A 22,831-nucleotide genomic window follows, 5' to 3' on the forward strand; every position below is an offset into this window, starting at 1 on the left:
ATTACAGCACAACATAGGGTTTTAAGAAATATATCTGGAGGGATACTTGAAATTAAAAAATTCTGTCCTTTTAAATTTTGAAAGAGCAATTACTATTTTAAGAAAAGAATGGCTTAGTTCTTCACACATACCTAAATGACTTTGTAGCAAGCCACAAAACTGAAAAAGCCACGATAAATTAATTGTTGTTTGATCTGATTCTCAGTGTCAATTATCAACTTGAACTAGGTCTATACATTTAGTATTGTGCTTTGGAATGACAATGTGGCCATCATAGAAGGAAGGGAGGAAGGGAAGAAAGGGAGGAACAAGGAAGGAGGGGGGAAGTATGGAATGACAGAAGGGCAAAAGGAAGGAAAGAAGGAAGGGAGGAGGGAGGGAGGGAAACTAGAGAGGGAAGAAGGGAAAAAGAAAAAGAAGTTTCAAATATTTCAAATAATTAGCACTTGTAGGGAAAACTATTATTTTTCCATGCATATACTTCATTGGCTCTAACTTAAGAAACAAGGAAAATAAATAAAAAGCACTGGATTTTTTTTCTTGCCTTCTCAAACTTCATTCCCATCTGTCTGCTAATAGTTCCCCAGTTTTACTATGGAGATCTATGCTTCTTAAGGGATGTGGTAAGCCCATTACCCAAGCCAGGTCAATCAGTATGTATAATAAAGAATAAGACCCAATAAAGCAACAATGTTTGTCTCTACCTAAAACTTTGTTCATTAGACTCATTCAACTAAAATATAGAGTCTATAATCATCTTGAATAAAACCCATCTGAACGTCTAGATTGAATGATGACCATAGTTTTGTAGAATATCCACCAGTATTCACTTGAAAATGCCCAGGTTCCCATATGGACTTCATATACATAAGAATGTTTACTGCTTGAAAAATGACTTTCTCCTTGAAAAAATTCAACCAGACTGGTCAAGACAAATGTGCTCTTAAAACAGTTAAGGCGATTGGTCTGCCTTAAATGGCACAGGCTACAATTTCACAGACAAACCACTGTCAGAACTCTCTACTGGATAATTTAAATAGGTAGGCTGTTCATGAGACTTGCATATAATTTGCACTATGATGCAGGGGAATGTTTGTGGTCTTCTGTAGGCTACTTTATAACATTTTTCAAAAAACTTCTAAGAAATTATATCCACAGGAGGTATTACTTGAAGGTACTGGAAGGCGTCAGCCTTTGATTACAGGGAAAGATATTTCTCCTGAAATACACTAAAGAATAGAAAAATATAGGGGTGCCTGGGTGGCTCAGTCCTTAAGCGTCTGCCCAGGGTCCTGGGATCGAGCTCCGCATGGGGCTCCCTGCTCTGCCGGAAACCTGCTTCTCCCTCTCTCATCCCCCCTGCTTGTGTTCCCTCTCGCTGTGTCTGTCTCTGTCAAATAAATACATAAAATCTTAAAAAAAAAGAAAAATATATAACTTCTAATGGACTGAAGGCACATTCTACAGTTCATATTGAAAACTGGGTTATGTCAGTTGACAATGAGAAATAGGGTATACATTAGAGTTAAGCATTCTGGAAATTTTCATGGTTTTACTCCTTTCACAGAGAAAGGAGTGCATCTTACTGCTCTGCATGTGACACCAGAGAGTGGGAAGATGGCTTCATCTTTATTTTAGAACTAAATTGACTGAGTATGATGACATAAAAAGTTGGGTTAAGAGAAAATATACTCAGTTATTTGGTAAATAGTTTCACATGAGGTATTTACTATGATTAATACTAGAGCCTGAGGATTTAAAGCAATATCTAAGAGTTAAAGAAATGGGCATTTGCATGAGACAACCTAACACACAGAAACCCATAAAAGCGATGGTTCCTAACCCACATTTGCTTTCATTGTTCTGTTCGTACCACATATTGGTGCTCTCTATATTAAGCAGCAATCAACTTAAACCTTGCCAGATCGAGCCATTTTTGAGTCATTAAGGCAAATGTTTGCATCTGAAATGTCACTTCAAAGTGAAAAATGTGATTTGTGACATCTGTCAGTATGAATACATTTCTAAACAGCTATCTGGTTCCTTATATAATGTAAGCAGAATAGAAAATACATTTTTTTATGGATCACCAGAATACGGTATGAATGAAATACAGTCTCAGGATAATAGTATTTTAGACCATAAATATTCCAGTATAAATCCCTCATGACTAGATGGTAAAGAACAGAATCAGAACTCAGGTTCCTGGAAATATGTTCTGCCTTAACACACTGCCCCTTCCAGATATATATATATATATCTCAACAATACAGAAATAAAAATCATAAAGATACCCTCACACATTAAGTTTAGAAAAGTGACAGTTTTTAAAAATCTCTGAGATTTTTAAAATAAAATAAAAAGATAAAGACTATTAACAGTTTGATGGTGTATTTTTATCTGATTTGTTTTTATTCTAGCTTTAAAAGAAGTCATAGTTGTACTAACGTAGCATCATATAATTTTAAAGATTACTTTTCCATTTAATTTTATAAAAAACACATACCAGAGTTTCAAAACTTTTGTAAATATGCCTGGGTGGTGTTTCATTGAATTGGATGTTCCATAGTTTAGAAAATGATTTCTATTTTTGGTCTAATTTTGGAGTGAAGTCCTCCAGATTTAAATACTTTGCACTGATGCCTGAAATTAAAATCATTTTGCCTTACGTTTCTTGTGACTTTAGGAGTGCAGTGTTCATTCTAGTTAAACTCAATCTTTTTCAAGAAGAATCTTAAGAAGAAAATCTCAATGGCTAAGTGTGAACAAGCAAAAGATCTGCCAATAATGGTAATAGAGCTATCCCCATGATGTTGTAATTCTCAGAGCCAAGGAATAAGTCTTGGATATTTTGGGATTGGTTTGCCCAAATATCGGATGTGAAGAAGTCTTCAGGTTCACATTTTTCCTGGATTAGCCAATGTTCAACTCTTTATCCTTATATAGAAATGGCTGGACTGGTCACATTTTAAAAAGAAATGAAGAAAAAATTTTTCAGGCCAAATCAAATTTTATGTTTCTGTTTCTCCCAAATTATTTTCAGATGCAAGAAAAAGCAAACCACACAGAAGAACTGCACACTGCAATGAAGTTGGAATGCAAGTCTTCATCAGAAGGGAGGGAACAAACTTTGGATAATTCAACCACAAAATATGTGAACCACAAACAAGTGTAAACACACAGGTAGACACAACACACACACCACACACACACACACACACACACACACACACACACACACACACTAACACAGGTTCGCCCTTTTCCCAGGAATTTTCATCAATGTAGTGTTTTTTTTTTAAAGCTTATTAACAGCCTAGTAAAAGTATATAAAAATTTCCTGTCTGTTTCCATGTTTAAATGCTTGGCTTTACAAATATTGCGAATATACAAAAACAAAACAAAACCCCAAAATAAAAAAATACAATCCATGGAATTCAGTTTCTTATGATCAGACCATACATAGCTGATTGAAATAAAAAATAAATTACTATGCTTCAAGTCTTCCTCTAGGACCCAGGACCCAAATCTTTTCCTAAAATATAGGCATTTTTACCACAAATTGTCTCTTTTTTACCTCTTTCATTTAGGCTTATTTATGTAGAGGGCAGAAAATTTCTACAAAATAAAGTTAGGGATTAAAGACACCCATCAGGTTGTCTTTTTCTTGGGTGCAAACAAGTTAAAACTAGGCAATTAAAGAATAGTGGCCTGATAGCAAATTGTAGTTTCTTTGCCAGTTGCCATACATTTTTGAAAGTATCTAGTTATGCATAAGTTATAGATTTTTAGAAATATTTTGACTTTTTAATTTTTTCAGATAATTAAGATTTTCACCAGGCTATGAAATCTCTTTCAGGCATCTTTACAGTAAAATGAGAAACTTTATATGACATCCAAATCTTTTGGGGAAATAGTAATGTCTTACATTTCTTGATTTTGTAGTTACTTTTCAAAGACCTTATGCCATAAGATTATATGATTAATTCCATTCATTTCTTCCTTATTCCTTCATTGCCTTATATGTGTCAGGTATGCGATTAAGTTTTAGGGATTTCTACATGCATAACATAACACATATCCATAAAGGGCTTTCATTTGTCTACAGGTAAACAGGTAATTTAAAAGATGATTGGGCACTTTTATTTTTGAAAATATGGTAGGATAGTTGTCCAGAAAAACTCTTCCAGAAAATAATACCTACAAATACTGAATAACTTTTTATAAAATGATATATTTTTGTTTTACTTGTCTGAAATGATGAAAAAGACAAGGAAATCTTAATAGGCAAATAGTAAGAAGGTATAAATACAAAGAAGCAGGCAAGTTCCAAAATCACTGTTTGTCCTGAGGGCATCTGCCATACCTGGTGGCCCACAGCTGCATGGGCAAAGTAGAGACAAAGCCTGGAGTCTATGCAAGGGGAGATATAAGAGCAAAAAAAAAAATCCAAAACCAAAAGCCTCCAAATGGTGACATCCCGGTAAATGAACTGAGAAAGAACATTCTCAGAAGTATATTGAAGGCATACAAGAAACTGTGAATGAGAATCACCAAAATAATCAGACTCAAAATATTGTAGGTTTTGAAAAGACACATATAGACTATGAAGTGAATATCAGTCACGTGTTTCAAATAATGAATCTGAAAATAAAGGCTTTAAACAGAATATAGTACAGAGACAAAGAAATTAAAAATATGAAATATAGTTAAGCAAACCAGAAGATGAAGAAGGTAACTGAAGTATTAGATGGATAAAGAGAGACAGAGAGACAGAGAGAGTGAGGGAGAAAGATTGTAAACAAGGAAACATTCAAAGTGTTAATGATTTAGAATTTTCTAGTATTACTGAAGGATATCAACTTTTAGCTTCAGGAAGTCCAAATATAAAAAGCACATCCAGGTATACTGTTATAATATCAAAGATAAAAAGATCTTAAAAGAGAAACAAGATAAAATAACTTCAAACAAATAAAAATTAAACCAAAGCAGACCTCCCAATAATAACACTGGAAGTTAGAATATCTTCAGAGCTCTGAAAGTAAATTCAAAAAGAAATGAAGAAGCATCAGCTTAGAATTTTATACTCAGTAAAACTATCTTTTGGAAATAAGGATGAAATGAAAACATTTTTTTTTTGTATTCCAAGGAAAAACTACTTGAATACAGAATACTGGAATTTGAGACATAATCCAAATTATAAAAATAATCTTACATTTTGTTCTGCTTTGTAATTTACAACATTCTTTCATATTTCTTTTCTTGCCTGAGCCATAGTAATGTGGTGATGTTGTTGCCCCAAATAAGAAGTTACATTTTTCCAAAGTTTGAAAAACAAGTTTTATTAATTAACTTTAAAATGACAAAAAAATATGTAATCAATCTAGCTGACTTGGAAAACCCTGAAAAACATGTAAAGGGGAAGAAATCAAAATCATCCAGTATCTCATTCCTCAAAGATAACCACTGTCAGTTAACATTTTGCTCAAAAACCTTCCTATAATTTTCTACACAGATGTCTTTTTATAGTGTACTTTTCCTTTGAAAATAGATCATAGGCATATTACTATGTCAATCATTTTTTTCTATTATGTTATTATTTTTTTAACAATAGATAGCCTTTATAATATGAATCTTGCTTAATCATTAAAACAATACTTAGCTACTGTGGATTATTAAATAGCAAATATTTGCTTCCCTCCCTCCTACAGCATATGATTTTCTAACACTGTTGATTTCAGGCTTGGCCATGGAACTTATTTTGGCCAATGGAAGTTAATGAATTTTATGCAGAAATGATAATTGTGCTTGCCCAAACTGGTTTGGCTCTGATGCTTTGATGACTCACTGTAGAGAGTTTGGGACCCCCAAAAAATACGCACATCTGGAACAAATCTGAGCCCAAACTGGACCTTAGAGCCAAGTACTGTCACCACAGAGCAGCCCAGTCAAGCCAATCTAAATCAGCCAATTGTAGTTGATCTGCAGACACATAAGCATTAGAATAAATGCTTGCTATTGCAGATAACAGAGTTTGGAGATGCTTTCTTGCATGCATTAATGTGTCAACATCTGATGAATACAACTGGAATTGAACATTGAGGTCGTTTCCCGGTTTTGCTTTTATAAATAGTGCTTCAATGAACACGTTACCAGGGCTTTTTAAAAAAGTATAATTATTCCCTTTTCACAGAGGAAGAATCCTGGGTTTGGTTTAAGTGTGTACCAATGGTACACAGCTATTAAGTGGCAAAAATATAATATGAATCTGCGTCTGTCTGATGCAAAAGCCCATGTTTTTTATAAGATGCTACATTGTCAGTCACTGACATATGTTTACTCTTTGGGATAAATACATATTAAAATAAGTCTAGTGTTTTATAATAGCATAGAATAGCTTTGACTGGCAGTGTAAGTATTAACTGATTTTAGTCTCATTTTCATTTAAAATTAAATATTGCACTGAATTCTTGTTACATGAAACACTAAAGTCTATAGCTATCATTTAAAGCAACTTTAATTTGGTACAATGTGTCTTTTTTTTTTCTGAAAGTAGACACTAAATCAGACAATAATTTGTAATGGAAATTGCAGGTTCAGTATGAGAATGAGTGCCTTACTAAAACTTTCATTTCTTGGTTCCCCTCTTTAAAATAGGCATTACTGGGGCACCTGGGTGGCTCAGATGGTTAGGCGTCTGCCTTCGGCTCATGTCATGATCCCAGGGTCCTGGTATCAAGCCCCGCGTCAGGGTCCCCGCACAGCGGAGAACCTGCTTCTCCCTCTCCCTCTGCTGCTCCCCCTGCTTGTGCTCTCTTGCTCTCTCTCTCAAATGAATAAATAAAATCTTTTTAAAAAAAAGTAAAAAAAAAGGCATTATTTTCTTACTATCACTGAAGGTTTATGCATATTTTCATTTATTTCATATTTTCATATTATCTCACATACACAGTGAGATAATACTTGAAGGAATGTGATGGTACTTTTTATTAGAAGTCAGTAATGTTCACATTATTCATGTGGCACAGGATCATAAGGGAGTAATATACATCTTATGAACAAGCAGACATTACAAATTAGTAGCTGCCAAAAGAAGCCACGTTCCACTTATGTTTGCTAAGTTCAACATGTTTGATCTTTACGTGGTCCATTTAGAATTAAGGGTATGTCTATAAGTCCAGAGAATACCATTCATTTTTTTTATGTTCAGCAAATATCTAACTTTACATCATGAGCTTGAAAAGTAAGATGAATTTAGTTAGAATAATTCCAACAGGCCAAAAGCATTTTCCTTGTAAGCCCTCTCTACAGGAGATACAAATCTTTTTAACTTGGAGGTTGAGGGATATTATTGTCAAAAATATGATTTATGGCACTGGGGACCAGTTTGCAAATGCAACCATTTTTGTATATGGCCCTTTTGTTACATGACTACAAATATGCACATAATGTTTTGATTGGTTGGGTTCAGTCACAAAAAGGGAAGTCGAGTTAACTCAGTAAAAAATGCAGATCAGCTCTTTCACAAACAAAATCGCTTAAAATAAAAGCTAACAGGTCATTTCCAAAATTTAACATTTATTGAAGTGCACACCCAATATCTTCGAGCATGTATCCAAAAGATGATGACACAAGGAGGAATGGAATGTAAAATGAGAGACAGAAAAACATAGTCCTGAAAGCTAGCAGAGGACAAAGTCATTGTCTAGTTAAATCTTTCAGAGAAACTTAATCATATCTTTTCAGTCGTCTGAAAGGAGAATTACAGAGAGTAGTGATACTGGGCTGAGGTAGTAGTGCAAATGCAGAATAAAGGCGTGATAGAAGGAAATAAGCCTAGTTTCGATGCCATGTAGGATCTTGAGAGCGATAAGAGCTAAAAGAGCTATAGGAAAAGTAGATCAAATGTCCATGAAGGATGATTTTATGTATATATATACCTGAGTATGAACATGTATGTGTATGTATATGTATATCTGTCTATATCTGTACCTATATCTACTGAGCTGAAAGTGTATCTTTCCATATAATGCTCAAAATATTACAATCATGAAGGCTTATGCATGCAGATTTAAGAATTTCCTGAATTTCTTTTTTTCCAGAGCAAGATTGCATTCATGCCTATGCATGTCAATACTATGACAGGGAATTAATTGGCACCAGTGAAACAAGGCATTGGTGTCTTAGCATTCAGACTCCTCATGCAAACATTTTCCATTAAAGAGTTCAGTTCAAGAGAAGCTCCTCCATATTAGCTGTATTCACTCTAATGTGTTAGAAACATGTGGGGCCAGTATGGGGCAGATGTTTCCAACTCCTCCCCAAGAAAACTCATGCTGAAGGGTGTAGGCCTGGGTGATGACCAACTATTTCTCAGGCCTTAGAAACTGCTTAAAAACCATTGTTTACTCACTGAGCATCCAAGACCATGGATGTCTGTGGCATTTCCCCTCACGCCAGGGATTCTCAGATCTTCTTGGTCCATGAATTGTCCATAAAATGATGTCATAATGAATTCACTGATGAAGCACTGTCAGATGGTGCTCACAAAGATAGGACAGAATCACAGCACTGTCAAATGTTTTCCTGCATTCCCAGCATCAGTTTTGGATAGTCTGTATCAGCCAGATGTGAACTTAATCCACTGTAGTCAGCTAACTTTGGGATGACTCTTCTCCCACATTGCTGACCATAATTATTTCCTGCTGTAAGAACACTACTCTCACTGCATGTGAATCTTTTGTTAGTTTTCCTGCATTGGCTATCATTTCAGGTTAGAAAACAGGTTTTTTTTTTTCAAAGTATGAAATCTATAAGATCTCTATAAATGTAAGATGTTAATTAGCATCCCCAAACCCTTCCTCCGTGATGTTTATCCAGGGAAAGACTTCTCTTTCAGTATTTATAAAATAGTGTTCAAGGTCTCTGTTATAGGCCAAAGAAGCTGATCCCCATGGACAATCTAATTTAGCTACAAACCACATGACTAACCACATCCTACTTCATTTAGCACATACATGGAGGGTAAGAAAAGGTCCACTCCAACAATAAGCACATGGTGCTCACCTCCAAAGTCTTCCCATCCTATCTGAATGCTGCTCTCATTCCTCCTTCCTCAACAATCAAATGGTATGGGGGTATCTAACAAACAGAGGTTTCCTCTTGGCTCAGAAAGAATACATTCTTTATCTGGTCAAGAAATTTATACTAACTATGGGAAAATCCTTTTTGACACTTAAGAGTTCTACCTAAAGATGCATTCAAGTTTCACTTCACTGAAGGAACTTGGTGCATCCCATTACACATCTAGGTCAAAGTAAGACCTGATGCTGTCTACATGTCTGATGGCCAGTGGCTAAATAAGCCATTTCAGGCTGAAATGAATTCTTCTGTGCTGTTTCTTACTCCAAAACAGTGGCTCCTAAACTTCTCTTTTCGATGACACACCAAGCAACAACATGTTTGTGCTCAATATACTCTCATGGGCATATGTGGATTTTCACATCACCCACAAACTTCCCTTTGTCGAGCACTCCAAAGATTCAGAATCTCCACAGTTGTTAATGACCCACCAGAAGCAGTCTCTCTCACTTGGTTGCCAGAGGCACTGTGGTGAAAGTGCCACATTCTGTTCAATCTCCCCTGAACAATCTGCTTGTGGGATGGAGAAGTCAGGAGACACAGGAGATATATTAGAATCCCACTCGGTCTGATAATGGTGTAATATAGATACAAGTTTGTTAGAAACAACAAAGATTGAGGGAAATCAGAATAGTGATTCCGCTTGAGGTGAAGAGTACCACATCTGGCTTCTCAGCCAGTTTCTCTTAAGTCTGGGGCATCACAAATGCCAGTGAGAAGTTGAGAAGATCTGTTACTTGTACAATATAAATGGGTCATCGACCAGGAACATAAGAAATGGGTGATGGTTTCTATTGTTGAGAAATTTGAGATTCAATTATAAATTAGCTATATTAAAAGTGTCACTGACAATGAAAAAAAAAAAAGAAATGGGTGATGGTCCCTGTAGACATACGGGCTTCGGGACTCCTGAAATTCTTTTGGCCTGAACGTAATTTGTGCTCTCTCTCTCCCCCTGTACCTTCTTGTCTCTTGATCACTTCAGATCTAAAGATTCATTACATTTATGAATTTTGAGTGAATTAGTGCTCCTGTGGGATTAAATGATGGGGACTGAACTTTGCAAGCTACTTCTTTCTCTGCGGCAGACTCCTGTAAAAAAGCTGATTGGAGATATCAATGCATGGGACCCCAGTTCCAGTCATCTAATCCTGTGAAGTACAAAGAAACTTTTCTATACCCCTTAATGACACCACAAAGCAGATTCTCAGAGATGAATTTACTCTAAGAAGCCACAACAAAACTTCTGGCTACAACTGCACAATTATGCATGCTCCTTCACAGTGGCCTTGCCCCAACATATGAAACAGATGCTGGTGAACTTCGTGTTAGTTTAAGTTTTATAATTTCAATACAGGGCCCCACAACCTGAATTTATTGAAGAGACTAGTCTAGGGTAAAAACCCAACTGGTCATCATAGCCACACATATTTTTTGTGTGTATTTTCTGGAGTCTGGAATCTGATGACAAATAACTTTTAAAGAATAATGTGCACAGTAACTCTTTATCCTACTTGAATGAGAACACACTGAAATGGCAGTCTGAAAATGTCATAATCTAGTCTTAAAATCAATCTTTTCAAGACTCAGTTAAAACAAACAAGAAAAGCCTTTTCCTGTCTCTAAACCAAGTCTGATAAGCATCTGGGACAATTTCTCCATAAAGTCTTCATAAAACACATCACACATCCCGAGATGCTTTCATGAAACCATTCAAATAATTGCAACCATTTTCCTCCTTCTATTATTATATTCCTTAATATGCACACAGACACAAACACAGTCCTGCACACACTCACATACACATGCACACACATACATGTGCACATGGTCCAGAGGTATTTGCTATACAAACATCTCAATATCCTCACTTTTCTTTATCTTGGACTCGGGCATGCAACATTTTTCAGACTTTTCAATAATGTGCTGATAGTGAATTAGGCTTTTATATGATCTATGGATTATGTTCTTCCAGGAACTGCCAATTTTACTCTAATATGATTCCAGTATGCTGAGAGAGTTATTCCAACTAGAATGTGCTGAAGAGAAGAATGTGGCTTCCACGCAGGGCATATTTCAACTTTTCCCAAATAACATTCTTGTAGAGATTAGAGGATAATCTGGCAGCCAGACCTAGCCAATTAAAACAGTAATTGAAATGGTTGGAAATGTTTTCCTTGGCAAAATTTGGTTATTTTGCTTCATTTTGGGTTTCCTTGAATAACAAAAAATAGGGTCAATCATAAGACTGCTAATTTAGTTTCTTGGTTATCTTCACTCATCAAACAAAAAAGGGCTGCTGTGTAGCTGAAATGAAAAATTGAACACTGTGGCATAGGTTCTCATAGAACCCATAGAACGATTCTTAAGCTAACACCAGTAAATCCATTCTCAGCATAGAATATGTGGAAATTTCTGTTGTGGGTGGAAGGGGTAAAATGTGGAGGGCGATTCAGTAGGAAATAAAAATACACAAGAAGCATCCTTGGATTGGTTTACTTTTCCCCAGATCAATAGATACTTAAAAATTGAGACTTCTAATTTAAAGATATCGGAGATGAAGAATTAAAAAATCAATTTGTGTGCCATAATTCTCTTCTGCTGAAATCATTGTGTGCTACTAAATGTTTAATAGTCATCTCTGTGATCTGAGAGCATCTGATTTTTTAGCATTCGCCAATGTCCATGATGACTTTTTATCGTGGCTGATTTCAATCTACCAACCCGATGTTCCTGAACATAAGACTTGGAAGGAAACATGCACAGTCAACTTTTGCAAGCCACCATACACTGTTCCAGCACATCACAGAGTGAAGTCATAGTTTTACAAAGAAGACAGATATGAACATGCAATCTAGACTGACATCTAGTAAAAATACTGATAAAAGAAATTAGTAGGCAAAAAGTATCGGCTCACAAATTAATGAATTTAAGTTTTGCTGATTGAAATGGTAAAACTTGAGAAAATCCAAATTGTGGAATTGATTTTGAAAGGAAAACACCATTTTTTCTTATCTTTTTTTATGTTGTTAATCACCATACATTGCATTATTAGTGCTTGATGTAGTGTTCCATGATTCATTGTTTATGTATAATACCCAGTGCTCCATTCAATACATGCCCTCTTTAATACCCATCACCAGGCTAACCCATCCCCCACCCCCCTCCCCTCTAAAACCCTCAGTTTGTTTCTCAGAGTCCATAGTCTCTCATGGTTCGTCTCCTGCTCCGATTACCCCCCAAAATGCCTTTTTATGTCAATCCATGCTTCTTCCCTTTCAAACCCTGCTTGTAAGCTCAAATCCTCTAAAGAAGTCTGAAAATAGGTGGTGTATCCATTTTAGCATCCTCTTGGACTTAAGACCAATTCAAAATGCCATGTACTATCCAGGCTAACCCCACACCCTAGAATCACGTGGGGAGCTTCCATAAAGTACTAATTCTTTGATCCCACCCAGGACCAACTAAATGAGAAAGCTTTGAGGGGTGCCTCGGTGGCTCAGTTTCTTAACTGTCTGCCTTTGCCTCAGGTCATGATCTCAGGGTCCTGGGATGGAGCTGAGCCCTGTGTCCAGGCTCTCCACTCAGCAGGGAGTCTGCTTGTCCCTCTGCCCCTCCCCCTGCCCATGTGCTCTCTCCTCTTTCTCTCAAATGAATAAATAAGATCTTTAAAAAAAGGCTTTGAGTGAGGCAAGGCATTGATAGTTTTAAAAACTCCCCAAGTGTTTATTTTGCAAGCAGCGTTGAAAACAACTGCTCTATATACTTATTTGTCTACATTTTCATTGATAATGCTCTGTAGGGTAGCTGTATTCCATCCCATCAAATTATGAACCCTGCTGGACCAGATATGTGATTTCTTTTTCTTTCTTTTTATTCCTTCTCTCATCTCCATAGTATCAGTAAAAAAACACTTTGATTGTTTTGGATGGACTAGAAATAGGACACTATTCTGTTGGACTCACATTTATCCTTACTTTCTCATTTTTAGGTTTCAAACCAAGCTCAGAAATTTTTGAGATGGATCACATTCACCAGAAGCATGTCATAATTAATAATGATTTTCAGTGATCTCAGGACACACACGCAGAATAAATCACTTTTTTACCTAGAAATAGAATCTAATTATACATTTGATTTATTGAATGATTAACACATAGGATTTATCCACATATGTGCTGGTATGAATGTCAGTATATAAAGCAAAAAAAAGGGAATAAATGTTCTTGCCTTTAAAAAAAATGTAAAAATATATTAAAAATATGGGTGAGGTTTTAGTTTTTTTCCCGGAAGGACAAACTATATGATGTTATATCATAATTTTATATGATTCAGTTATTTGCACAATTACTTTGAGAAAAAAAAAATCAAACGATCCAAAAAAGAACCTGGCCTATTTTCCAAATGCACAGTCGTCATCGTTAGTGGCAGCCTTGATCAAGTTTGAGACTCTTGGAAAGACACACTCCATGTGTAGAAATCTATGCCACCTGTAGGCATTGCAGTGGAGCCAAGAACAGCAGGGAGCAAAACAAAGAGCAGCTGGGGGCTCTTCACATGTGTGATACCATTTAGGCTGATGCCCAGGATATTGTATCATTTGTCCAAAGGGTGCAGCTGCACCAGCTGGTAGGCTGGAGAAGGCGGCACAAACACAGAAGGCAGAAACTGGCACCAAGCCTCACTTCTCCCCACGGCCACTCACTTCCTGAAGCATTACTCTGGGCCATGTTCACAGAGTGGCCAGCATGGGGGCAAAACCCATACTATAATTCAGCCAGAGAGTAAGTGTCATCACGCGACTCTGTCACTGGTCAGTCTTCTGTGGAGGTGTATCTGAAATGAAGCATATTGGTTCACCTGTTACGCTGCAAACTACCCCCAAACACAGAGTTTTCAAACTGCCATCATTTATTATTATTTACACCTATGTGAGCAGAATGGGTTTCAGAGGATGGCTTTGTTATTCACTGCGTTTCTGTGGCTTGACCCCAAGGCAGCTCTGGCCTATGTGTACTTGTTCTGGGACCCAGGCTGCAGGGGGCAGGAGCAACCTGGGAGGAAGCTTTTATCACAGCCATGGGAGAAGAGCAACGGTGCAAGTGGAAATACAGGACTTTTAATGCCTAGACTTAGAACTGGCAAATTGTCACTTTTACTCCTATGCTATTGACCAAAACAAGTCAGATGACCGAGTTCAAATTCCAGCAATGAAGAACCATACTCTGCCCTTGAAGAGACCATGGCAAAGGCATAGACACAGGATGGAATAAAGAATTAAGTCCAATGGACAATCCATCACATAAACCTGTCAGTTTTTTTGGACAAGAATAATGAGAATGAGAATGATGATTCTGATGCTGATTATAGCAACTATCTTTCATTATGCATTTCATTAAAACGGCCCAGGCACCATTCCAGACTCCCTGTCTCTATCTATCTATGTCTATATATATATATGTATATAAAATCTCATTAAATCCTCAGGATAATCCTACAAAATGAGTACTGCTATAGTCTCATTTTACAGACAGGGTAACAGAAGTTAAAAATCTATAAACAAGTAACAGTAATTTAGATTGTAAAGTACTGTTAACAAATAGGAGGATATTGGCTAGGCAGATTTGTGAAGTAACAGAAGAAAAAGTACACTTCACCTTGAAAAAACAAGAGAAGGTTATTCTTTTTTTTTTTAAGATTTTATTTATTTATCAGAGAGAGAGAGAGCACGGAGAGGGGGTTGGCAGGCAGAGGCAGAGGGAGAAGCAGGCTCCCCACTGAACAAGGACCCCCGAACGGGGACTCTATCCCAGGACCCTGGGATCATGACCTGAGCCGAAGGCAGACACTTAACCGACTGAGCCACCCAGGCGTTTCGAGAGAAGGTTATTCTTGAATTTATGTTCAAAATATACATTCAGGAATGTTTTTGGAAAACAGTAATCATTAATAGAATTTAAAACTACATGTGTCAGTCTCAAATCACTTAATGGTATTCAGTCAAACATAACAAATTTGAAAACAAAACTCATTCATTTTCTCTCTCATTTGTTTAGCAATTTTTTCATGACAACCTATGACTGCCAGGCAGTATTTAGATGCTGCAGAAACAGCAGCAAACTAAGCAGACAAAATCCTAGCCCTCAGGGAACTTAGTTTTAGTGTTGAGATACAGACAATAAAGATGTTGAATAAATACATTACATGGTACTTTAAAAGAACATAGTTACTACAAAAAATACAGTGGATGAGGAATTCTAAGATGTAAGCTTACAATTTTATTGTTTAATTTAAATCTTTTTCAAGTTTTTATTTAAATTTCAGTTAGTTAACATACAGTATAACATTAGTTTCGGGAGTACAATATAGTGATTCAGCACTTCCATACAACAACACCCACTGCCCATCACGACAAGCGCACTCCTTAATCCCCATCACCTATTTTAAGCTTGCAATTTTAAACTGGGTAGTCAAGGTAGGCCCTACTGAAAAAGTGATATCTCAGTCAAGACTTAAAAGTAGCAAGGAACAAGGGTGCCGGGGTGGCTCAGTTGGTTAAGCATCTGCCTTGGGCTCAGGTCCTGATCCCAGGGTCTTGGGGTCAAGTCCCACATCAGGCTCCCTGAAAAGTGGGGAGTCTGCTTCTCCCTCTGTCCCTCCCCTCCATTCATGCGCACTCTCTCCCTTTCTCAAATAAATAAAACCTTTAAAAAAAAAAAGTAGCAAGGAACAAGCCAGGGAGATAATGGAGAGGAGAATTTTCCAGGTACTGGAAACTTGTTTTGCAAAGACCCTGAGGCAGGAATGTGCCTCATATGTTCAAGGAAGGAAGGAAGGAAGGGAGGGAGGGAGGGAGGGAGGGAGGGAGGGAGGGAGGAAGGAAGGAAGGAAGGGAAAGAAAGGAAATAACTGATTTAAGAGTTAAATTGAGGAGGTAGCTAAATAGTAACAGAAGAGCCGGTATTTCTAGTTTTTTGGATTCTTTATATTTTATTAATTTAGTTAGCTAATTAACCAGCTAGGTAGGTAGCTAATTTTAAGGAGCTAATATATGCAAATAGTAAATTTCCAGTAGTACAAAGGAGTCCATTGAGAAGTAAGCCCCTGCCCTGCCCTTACCCAGAGTTCCCAGCTCCCATCGCAGAGGAAACAAGGTTACCAGGTCTTCTATGTATCTTTCCAGACATTCAGTGACTTTTTCTACTATACGCCCCCAAGTGAGGTAATTTGGAAAAGCAGAATGTATCTCTGAGGGAGATCTGGACAAAGTTTGCTTTCATAGATGTACCTTCATCTTTGTGCTATAATTATAGGCCCCCAACGAGGATGGCAGCCCAAGTCATGCTCATCCCAGATGGGTGGGGTGGGGCCTATCTTGTGAAGTCACCAAGTCACCTCATGAAGAAACTACCTGTGTGTGGCCACGATTTATTTTGAGAACTATTTCTGTTCCCACATCCAGAGGAAGATTCCATGACTGTTGTTACTTGTGTCATTTTCTCCCAAGGATAAGGAGTGATTTCACTTAGCACTTGAAAACAGGTGTAATGAAGTGAAAAAACAAACTGTAACAAAAAAAAAAAAATAATAATAATAATAATAATAAAAAGTAAAATAAAATAATAATAAAGTAAAAAATAGATGGAAAAATTCTGTGTTTCACCAATGGGTACAGAAAGGTGACAATAGGTTCTTTGTTTGATAAAAGTTAGAAGGTGCAGGGCAATCCAAGATTTTCCTCTAAGTGCAGCCAAATTATGTGTAAGGCAGGTGTGATCACCACCATACTATGGAAACCAGCCAAATTATGCATAATGCATACTTCAGACTTTCAGACATTTTCCTTGCAGGTAAACAAATGGGAATCCATAAAACTCCTTGTATGTCCCTGATATCGCAATCGGTCTGCTCTTTTAACATGGCCCTCACAGTCTGATTCTGCTCAGTGAGATGTCCTGTGTAATTTTCTAAAAGCGTTAGGAAAAGTGCTATATGATCATAGTACCTACTGCTCTAATCTTAGTAGGATAAAGAAAAAGATGCTTTATTCTTCAGAGAGATCCTTATGATCGTAGCATTTGCCAACAGTGGCAACAAACAAACTCTTTACAATTACTAGTGCATAAAGTTTCTTGATCCATGTAATCCCAGGAAGAGGCTAAATAATCATCACCACCACCACCATCATCATCACCAAAAGGTAAGGGTAAGAATGTTACCAATTGAACTTAACTTTGGGTATTTTTTGTAAAGTCTATGGCAACATGTCTCAAACTTCTAAAGGCCACTAGAATGTAAGCCCCATCAGATGATGCCTATTTCCATAATGTTTAGACCTGTGCCTAGCCCTCATGTCAGGGTTAATTTTATGCATCAACTTGGCTAGGCCATGGTACCCAAATATTTGGTCAAATGTTCCTGTAGATGTTTCTATGGAACTATTTTAAAAGTAAGATTAACATTTAAAACAAAAGATTTTGGGAAAGCAGATTACCTCCATAATGTATGCGGGTCTCATCCAATCAACTGAAAGCCTTAATAGAAAAAAAGACTGACCTGCCTGAGCCAAGAAGCAATTCTGCCAGCAAGACTAACAGACGCATACTGTAACTCTTCCCCGGGTCTCCAGTCTGTAAGCCTATCCTGCAGATCTTGGACTTGCCAAGCTTCCACATCACTGGAGCCAATTCCTGAAAATAAATGTCTCTTTATAAATGTAACTGACAAGATATGTACACATCTAGGTAATTCCATTTCTCTGAAGAACCCTGACTAATACAATTTAGTAGGTACAGAGTAGTTCCAAATAGCATTTGTTGAATGAATGAATGAATGAATGAAATACTAATTCATAACCAATATATGTACGTTTCTTCGGTGGATGTGTTTGGCATGTGTTCAAATTTTTTTATGTCAAAATAATCATTAAAACTGTTATTGTAGAAACTCTATAATTTAGAAGTAAAATTTAACTGTTACAACTCTTGCTACTATTTTCCTGATAACCTAAATAGATGGTATCCAGCTTTCTCTATTGGTAAAAGAGAGGAGTGATAGCTTTATTTTGAATTACACCACTCAGTTCTGGACACAGTGAAATTGCCAGAGTTTAACCAATATCCCAAATCAAATCCAAAATATAATCTTCTAGAAAATAGTGGTTGCATATCACTAGATTGTCTCTAATCTGCTGGGCATAAACAACCATTTATAGCTGCCAATGATCATTTTTCATCAAGTAAAAATTAGGAATAAAATGCATAGCTCAAAGTTTATCTGTGTCTTCCAAAATCAATTTCAACACACATACACACACACACACACACACACACACATATACACACACAGTGCTCATGTACTAAAATGCATTTTGTTGCTTTATCTGAAAAGAACAACAATGAAAGCAAGGCCACAATGGTCTCTTCCCTACTAGGCTGAGCTGATACTTATTTTTCTAACAGGTTATCTCTAGAATTAAAATGTATGGTTACCTTGTACTAGTATTTCGTCTTCTCATTCCAACTTGTTTTTTCTTAACTTAAAAAATGACCTAAATTCCATTTTCTTTTACATTCTATGCCTTGCTTGCCTCCCCTGACATACATAAACCATCATAAAATTTGACCACTAACCTTCTTCTTTTGCTTTTCAAAATTTTTACCTAATCTAATGCACATATACTATTCTAAAAGGACCTCTGGATCTAGCAAACTCTCATTTAATGATACACATTTCAGACTCAATCTGAAGATTCAAATCGATTAACATCAGTGAAGACCTTTGAGAAAGAAGTCAATAGATGTATTGAGGATGCCTGAAATACGAGTAACAGCCTCCCAAAACAGGGAAAGAGAAAATGGTGATTTATTCATGGTCTATTTGGCACCTTCTCTTATTTGTACCTTAATCTTCCACTGCTATTGTCCAACCTGGGCTTCTTTTCCCAGCATAATCAATCTAGACCATGTATGCTTACTATAAACATATAACCCTCTGTCCCATCCTAATATTCAAGATATAAAGCTAAGGTGCTCATGGGTACTAATGGGTTAATACTTTGACCCTGCCAGGTGCCAACCAATATAGTGTTTTAGAGATGATGTCTTAACCTGAACAATGTAATCCATTAGTTGGAATTTTAGTTTCCCATTGATCAACAGAAAAAATATTTAGGATAAAAATTGGCTTTTGGAACCCCTGAAATCAAACCAACTAGGAATGTGCCTATTCAAACTTCATGGGGAGTTTACTAAAATTATGATTTTGTTAGACACCCAAGAAAGAATCTAAAAAGACCAAAACAGGAAAGAAGACAGATATTATGATATTAATATCAGCTTTAGAAGATAATTTTATCATTTAATATAATTATTTGACTTCCTGTGTTTTAAAAATGCTGGCTCCTAAAGTCATTCATAAGTAAATGAATCTGAGAGGCATGACTTCTGATCAATAGTAAGATTGAGGACACACTTCAAATGTAGCTTCCATGTAGAAAACCAAAGGGACAATTTAACTGGATTCCTATGTAAAATGGATAGATTACCCTCCAAGAGGAAGGAGGGAAGGAAGGAAGGAAGGAAGGAAGGAAGGAAGGAAGGAAGGAAGGAAGGAAGGAAGGGAGGGAGGGAGGGAGGGAGGGAGGGAGGGAGGGAGGGAGGGAGGGAGGGAGGGAGGAAGAGAATTTACATCTTAGAAATTAAAGCTGTTGGATGTCTTCTAAAATTAGTCAGCATTACCCATTTAAAGAATTATAAAAGAAGAGAGAGGTAAAATTAGGTTCAATTTTGCATTTGTGGAGATGAAATAGAACTTTTTCTAAGAGAAGTTAATAAACTCAAGATTAGATATTAAAACAAATTCCTTAGTTGGAAAGATGAAATGTATGAAACAGATTTGTTTGGGGAGTTGCTGTGTAAAGCCTCTGATGTTGGGCGAAGTAAAGGAAAATGTTGTTGGATCTTGAGTTTAATTTTTTAATTTTTTTAGTGAGTAGAAATGAACTCATCTCAATAGCATTTCCTCTTTTGTACTCTGCCTAAGCTATTCTTCTAAATTGTAATATTTAGCCATGCCAATTCCCAGAGATTCTCATATTTCTGTCTCGGTGCTGCTCATGAAATAAACAAAATTCCTACAAACTGGAGCTACATCTTAAATCGATTTATCCTATTAGTAAAAACTATGGTGTAGTAAAGCACACAGCACAGGGAGCTAAGGGGGTCCGCATTATAGACTCAGCTCTTCTGCTGGCTATCTGCCGATGACCTCTCTGGGCCTGGGTTTTCTCCTCAGTAAAACAAGAGAGATGTAATAAATAACTCCTCACCTATCTTCCAACCAGCAGAATTTGTCTTTGTCATACAAAAGTAGCCTGATCATGAATAACAATCTTAATAGCAGTGAGAAATGCATGGAGTCACTTTTCAACAACTTCGACACTCCTGTGTCTTGAACAAAAGCTTGGAAATCCTATAAATCTGTCCCCCATCTTCAGTCAGAACTGCATCTTAACTATTCAGGTGACTCTTAAGAGATTCTCCCCAAGAGGCAAACCTCACCAACTTCTTCTGTAACCTTAAGGCCAGAAATGCTTCCTTCCTTCTGGTCTGAGTTGCCTGACTGGATTTTCAACTTAATGTCATGGATTCTATCCTTAGCAGGGAGGGAACACAATGGGCCTGGCCATTTACGTGCTATCTGTTATTAATCTGAGCCATGGTAAATTTGTTTGTACTAGAGTTTCTGTGGTCTTACATTGCATTCCAGTGAAATGATAGAACCTGATCTCCTGATGGAATGTTCTCTTGCAGGTCTAAAATGACTGGATGATAAAGCCTAACAGGCTGGCAAGAATACTGAGCAGTTCTTGATAGGGGACACAGGGAAGGACATTGTTTCTCTCACTGACCAGTCTCCTAGCAGCCTAATGCACAGTGGCTCTTGACATCATGCTCTCTAAAAACCCAAATTTGGAAATGTTAAATCAATTCTTCTAAAATGAAATATGGACTCGGGAAATTGTGTTTTTAAAATATGGCTAAATTTCTAGTAGTCCCAGTGCTTAAAAGAGGAATTTGTTTTTCTTTTTTGAGAGAGAGCGAGCGTGCACGTCAGTGGGGGCAAGGGGAGAGGGGCAAAGGGAGAGGGAGACAGAGAATCCTAAGCAGGCTCCACGCTCAGGGCATAGCCTGACACGGGGCTCCATCTCAGGACCCTGAGATCATGACCTGAGCTGAAATCAGGAGTGGGATGCTCAACCGACTGAGCCACCTAGGGGCTCCAAAAGAGACAGGTAAATGCGATGAAAAGAAACATAACCATATTGTGTATCCCCACCTCCTGCTTTCTAACAAGTAAGCTCTTAGGATGCCCATTTTATAGACAAGGCCGATAAAATGGAACAGGAACCCTATCAAAAATGAATGCACCAAGAAATAGGCAATGCTAACAATAGAAGCTATTTAAGAAGGAACCGCACAAGATATTGAAAAGACAGTGAAAGCTGTTTTTCTTTGCTGACACCCAAAAAGTAACCTGAAAGAGCTTCCTTGTCCCCTTTCCTCCTCCTCTGAGTTGTGCAGCTCTCCTGTGAGAAGCCTGGGGGAGGGCAGAGTGGTATTCCCCGAGGATGGGCTTTCCCAGCCCCTTCCAGAGCAGTCCAGGTCTGTGAATCAAGGCCGGGGGTGGGCCCAGCACAGTTTTCCTTTCCCCACGCAGGCCATGATTAAGAAGGCATCTGTCTGTCAACAGAGGCTTTCAGCTGTATTTCCAGCCCAGCTTCCTCCCAACTGACTCATCCAGTGATGCCACAATCTAATGTTTATGACCTAACAGTTGATCACCATGGAAGGAGCACAAACCTTAGACTGTTGAGGAGCAAAACCAGTGTTGAGATGCTGGACAGTTTCGGAAGAGGCAAAAGAAGACCTTTATTCATCGAGACCACATGTGAGGACTGAACACCCTATTCCTCATGTGGGCACTTCCACCGGTTGCTAAAACTGCTATGTGGACGTCTTCGTGCCTGTTGGAGTACCCGAATAAGGCCTTCGGGTGACTGAGGACTAACAGATGCCATGGCATTTAGAAATGAAGAACAAGAAGCCGAAGGGAAAATGTGTATGTAGCCATGTAATGAGGTTTGGATGACCAACTCGGTTTCCTTACCTTTTTGCCAGCATGTGGCGATGGTTTTAAAAGAGAAAGAAAATGTACTGAATGCCAGGAAAAGACTAAGAGCCCCCAAAACTCAACCTCACAAACAGTCCTGCTGGTAAATTCACAAGCTGGGAGTATCAGGATCCACTTTCTGGTTATTCTGGGAACCGCCCCCCCCCCATAAAAATAAAAGCCAAAATGAAAAAGCAAGCCAATGGAATAAAATAACTGCTTTTGAGTAAGGATCATTGTATCAAATGCGATGAGGGGCAAGAGGTCTTGGCACCCATGTGGTAACTAGATGAGGAGGGTGGCGCGGTCAAGGTGAAGTGAGTTTGCCTTCCTGGACTGCCCTTCCCAGACTAATAATCAAAAAGAGCTGTCCTTCCTCAGCCCCAAACAGCCCTGAACGAACAGTGTCTTCCAGTAGTGCTTGTGGTTTACAAGTAATGTGAGAGTCTTTTTATAACTGTTGAGGTTTAATTTAAAAGGAAGCTTCAGAATCAGCGGTAAAGGGAGGGGAATGTTG

At 37.6% G+C, this 22,831-nt stretch overlaps 1 long non-coding RNA gene across 2 annotated transcripts in view; it reads right to left on the minus strand.

Annotated features, from left to right (window-relative positions):
* LOC113927385 overlaps positions 1-8,472 on the minus strand; it is a 29,951-nt gene extending 21,479 nt beyond the window's left edge. Inside the window, exon 1 of one of the 2 annotated variants that reach the window (XR_003521608.1) lies at positions 8,414-8,472. This is a non-coding gene — a long non-coding RNA (uncharacterized LOC113927385). The remainder of the gene's footprint in view (positions 1-8,413) is intronic. The other variant, XR_003521607.1, reaches the window with a different exon arrangement.
* Between the last annotated feature and the right edge of the window lie 14,359 nt (positions 8,473-22,831).

Source organism: Zalophus californianus, chromosome 7 (assembly GCF_009762305.2).
Source record: "Zalophus californianus isolate mZalCal1 chromosome 7, mZalCal1.pri.v2, whole genome shotgun sequence".
NCBI lineage: Eukaryota > Metazoa > Chordata > Mammalia > Carnivora > Otariidae > Zalophus > Zalophus californianus.